This window comes from Physeter macrocephalus, chromosome 9, assembly GCF_002837175.3.
Source record: "Physeter macrocephalus isolate SW-GA chromosome 9, ASM283717v5, whole genome shotgun sequence".
Classification (NCBI taxonomy): Eukaryota; Metazoa; Chordata; class Mammalia; order Artiodactyla; family Physeteridae; genus Physeter; species Physeter macrocephalus.
Window position 1 is genome coordinate 82180441 of NC_041222.1, and position 4951 is coordinate 82185391.

Here is a 4951-nt window from a genome sequence, read left to right on the forward strand (position 1 = left end):
AACCCCATGTTGTTCAAGGGCCAACTGTATATGATGAGGAAAGTTGAACACATTAAGTTTTAAAAACTGTCAATACGTGAACAAATTCTTTTTGTTTTGCTATGTGTTAATCGATTTTTAAAAAGTGACCACATACCAACAGGTGGATTTTTTCTTATTACCAGAACGAGCAGAGTTCTGTTGGTTTCAAGGGCCTTTAGTAAAGCCTTTGCTCCTTCACTGGTGAGGCCACAGTGCTGCAGGTCAAGTGCTCCAAGCCACAAATCCTCACTAAGAGATTCTGCAAAAGCACCTGCACCCAGGTCACCAACGAGCGTGTTGCAGTTCAGGGTGATGCACCTCAAACCAGCCATACAGTCAAGATCAGGTCTCCTGGAACGAAGACTCTCAGCCCAAGTTTCTTCATGCCTTCTGGTAGTCTGATACTTTAAGATCTTGGCCATGTGATCTGCTCCCTGCCATGTCAGATTACACCCCGTGAAGTTTATTGTCTTAAGAGTGATAGAGTTCTTTACATCTTGCCAAATAATTTCTAAACCTCCATCTCCAAGTGGACAATTAGCAAGACACAGGTGCACCAATGTGGCCGATTTATTCAATCCCTTTGTTAACATGGTTAAGTCTCTCTCTCTCAGAACTAGCCCATTTAGCTCCAGGTTCCTTAGCGCACCGATGCACTTACACTGCATTTAAGAGCTTTACACAATTAGAAGGTCACATCTTTATTTCTTATCACAGGAACACGTCTTCTGTAAACTTTATTTCTGTCACAACCTGTCTCGCCCAGCCATGGAGGGAAGAAGCTCTGGATACAGATCAGGGACAGAGGGTGCTCAGGAGCGGCACCCAGTCCACCCCGTGGCGGCGGTCGGCGTTCACTCCAGCAGGCCCTCCCACAGGGAAGCGCACTTGGCGGGCAGAGGCAGCGAGTCCTGCAGTGCGCACAGGTCTTCACAGCGTGAGAAGAGGTCGGCTGCGCTGTCCCAGTGCAGCTTCACTGAGTGGTCACGACCTGAGCGCGGCCTCGGGCATGCTGGCTACGGACACGATGCCCACGCCCGCCTGAGGGCCCCGGCTCACCTCTCGGCCCCTCGGGCGCCCACCACCCGGCAGCTGCGGCCCCGCAGCGTGCGCAGGACCTGAGTCACAGCCAGATGACGCAGGGCCACGGGCCCCAGCTAGGCCAGCCCCTCCATGCTGCACTCCCGCGCTGCCTCTTGCAGCGCATCTCCGGCCCTTGGCACCAGCCTCATCACCCTCCGCGCGTGGGGCTCCAATATTCTCTTTATGGCAGTGGTCTGGAAGGAAACCACAATATCTCCAAGTCATGACATTTTTATATATAGGCTTAGTAGAATTCCAATAAAACATTATTTACAAAAGCTGGCTGCTGGCTATAGTTTCCTAACCTCAATTCTAGAGTCTCATTGCCATTCTTCTTTGGATTTGGTAAGAAATCAGAGAGGTACACTAAGCTCTACTTTATCTTATATGTTTCTATTTCTTCTTATACATCTTGTGGTTTTTGTTTTATGCATCCTGATGATAATCTATTTGGTGCACAGATATTCAATACCTTTATATTTCCTTTTTAAGCTTCTTTAGCAATATTCAAGTGCCCCTTTACTTAATGTTTTTGACTTGAATTCAACCTTGAGTAGTAAACGAATGCTGAATTATTTGTATCTTATTGGCTTGGCTTAATAATTTATTATTTTGTATTTCAAACTTTTGAAATTATTTACTAAGAATGTCACTTTGATAATATCATTTTCTATTAATAGGTTTTCTAATAATTTTCTATTAATTTTTCTACCAATTTTAATTCCTTTTATAATCTTAGTTTGTTTGGTTTTTTACTACTAAATATAACTGCATTTCTTGACCTATCAGCTGTAAATGAGATTCCTGAGCTCTCAGTTACAAAGGTGAAAAGATGAACATGCTTACATTGTATCCCTTATACCATTCCCCTTCCACATCTTAGGGATCTGGTTTTCAAATCTTCCAAAAATAAAGGTGTTAAAAATACTTACCTCTAACTGTCCACTTTGGATCTAATTTTGCCTGGACATCTCTGTTAGTACTCAGTAACTCACCTAGGGATCTCCTGTTTAGGAATAACCATGGTTCTTCTTCCTCCACCTTGAAGACCAAAAGTGATCTTGCAAAAGTCAAATAATTTTAAATTTGGGTCAGCTGAATAGGCTTCAATGTTTCTGAATGTGAAGAAGGGTTCAGCTTCAAGAGCAGTACGTTGAAGGTGCTCATGTATTTGGAAAGCTAGTAAAGTAGTCTTGTTCAGGCTTCAGAGGCAGCACTAGCCTTCTCTCTGACCAGAAAATCATGCTAAAGCTGGCTGTATGCCAAACTGCTGAGCTACACCCAGGCCAGCAAGGGTGGCATCAGCACACATTGTAAACCATTAGATAAGATAGGGAGTAAGTCATGGGACATCTTACACCTTGAGGGCCTGGCCAGCCCCTGGGGATCAAGAACATTCCAAGACTTATGAGGTAAGACCAAGGCATTTATGACAACAACCAGAGCTGCAAATTTGCACATAGGCTGGTTGTTATCAACCTGCGGCCTGGTGCTAGAAGCTGGGCTCCTTCGAGTGGCAAACTAAAGTCTCACCTGTGGGGTGGATGCACTGCCCGGGACCTTCCCAACTGTGACTCCAGATTGCTGTTCAAGGGACTTCCCAGCACTATTTGAATCTGGATGTAGGTGCTTCCCCAATTCGGTGATGTATAAACTTCTGTCTTTACTATTCTTTCTTAGTTAGTTATACTATTGTTTTCTTAATTAGTATATTGTAATCTTTGTTAATTGAATAAACTCTCCCTAAATTCTTGTTTAACTGAGTGTAGAGTGGTTATTTTGCCAGCGAATCTTATGAACCTTGAAACTGAAAGTAAGGCTTTCAGCAAAACATCGTGTCACCCCTTTTTGGGGATGGTAACAACGAAAACATATTCTGATGCTCAAAATGTATCAGTCTCCTCAGCCCCTGAACCACAAGTCTAAATAACATTAAATCCCCCCAAAATCCACAGGTACTTGGTTTAAAAAAGGCACTGCAGAAGGGCTTCCAATTCTGGCCATGATGGAGTAACAGACAGATTTACCATCCCATGTCAAACAACTGGAAAAACACCTAAAATATATGAAACAATGGTTTTTAGACATTGAACAATAAGCAGTAAATGATGTCGTATGATGAAAGGCACAGTACAATGCCAGTTTTGTATATTGAGTAAAGGGAAATAAAAAAGATGTGTCCTTTGATTGCCATAGCAGAGAGTTTCTAGGCCACAGCACAGAAAGGAGATATCAAAACACAGGCTAATATCACTTATATGTGGAATCTAAGATAGGACACAAATGAACCTATCTATGAAGCAGAAATAGAATCACAGACATAGAGAATAGACATAGAGGATAGACCAAGAGGGTGGGGGTGGGACTGGGAGTTTATGGTTAGCAGATGCAAACAATTACATATAGAATGAATAAACAACAAGGTCCTACTGTATAGCACAGGGAGCTATATTCAATATCCTGTGATAAACCATAATGGAAAAGAATATGAAAATGAATGTATATATATGTATAACTGAGTCACTTTGCTGTACAGTAGTAACTAACACAACATTGTAAATCAACTAAACTTCAATTTAAAAAAACTCCATTGGTAACAAACAAACAAACAAAACAAACAAAAAAACAAGCTAGCAATCTCAGTAAGTTGAGGAAAGAGAGTTCGAGGTTTAGAAAAGTCCTGACAACTAGAGTCTTACAGCAAAATGCTGGAGAAGAAAACTGTACTGAGATAGAGCCATATATATATACGAGAAGGGTCCCCCTGAATCTTTGGCTGAGGATGCATGTAAGAAAACTCTACAAGGTTAGGAATGGGAAAGGCCAGTGAAAAGGAGTAGATTGAAAATCACTGAAATACATGCAAGGATGGAAAGTCTGTAATTTCACCAACAGGGCTGAAAGTGCTAACATATGGGAAAATATTTGGGAATTTGGTAGGATAACCTGAAAGCTTCTGCTTTAGTAGAGAGGCCAAATTAGGCCTGCTCTAAAGAATGTTCTGAATCAAACATAACAAAGTTTAAAAATAAGTCTTGGGAATTCCCTGGTGGTCCAGTGGTTAGGGCTCAGCACTATCATTGCCCTGGCCAGGGTTCAGTCTCTGATTGGGGCGCTAAGATCCCACAAGCTACACAGCATGGCCAAGGGCAACAACAAAACAAAACAAAAACAAACAAACAAACAAAAGGCTAAAAACCAATTGCAAATAACTTTATCCTAAAGAAAGTGAAAATATTTTAAAGCAAGCAAACTATAAAATGCCTACAAAAAAAAACCATTTTAAACATAACACAGGTTAGAAATAAAAGAAAGGAAGATGATACCTTGCAAACACTAAACAAATGAAACTCAGGGGACTCTGTTTATATCAGATAAAGTTCAGAAAAAGAAATAGTGTCTGAGATAAAGAGAAAACAGTACATAATGATAAAGAGGATATCATCAAGAGGATATAGCAATCATAAATATTTTTCCACTTGGTAACAGAACTTCAAAATACACAAAAAATCCTGATGGAATTGAAAGAATAGACAAATCCACAATTACAGTTGGGCATCAACACAGCTTTCTCAGAAACTGAGAGAACAAGTAGATAAAAAATCAGAAAGAATATGGAAGACTTGAATAATACCACCATCAGCTTGACCTAGTTTTCATCTTTATAACATTAGATGCCAAAACAAAAAAACATTGTTTTAAAGCACATATTGAATATTCACAAGGATATATCTAATATGCTGAACCATAACAGAATTTTCAATAAGTGAAAAAATACTAAAACCTTGCAGACTATGTTTTCTGAACAAAAAGATTCAATTATAAATTAGTAACAGTCAATAACTAG

At 40.4% G+C, this 4951-nt stretch overlaps 1 pseudogene; it reads right to left on the reverse strand.

The window, feature by feature from the left end:
* The window catches only part of LOC102993117 (centrosomal protein of 78 kDa-like), a 127912-nt pseudogene that overhangs the window by 216 nt on the left and 122745 nt on the right, over positions 1-4951 (reverse strand).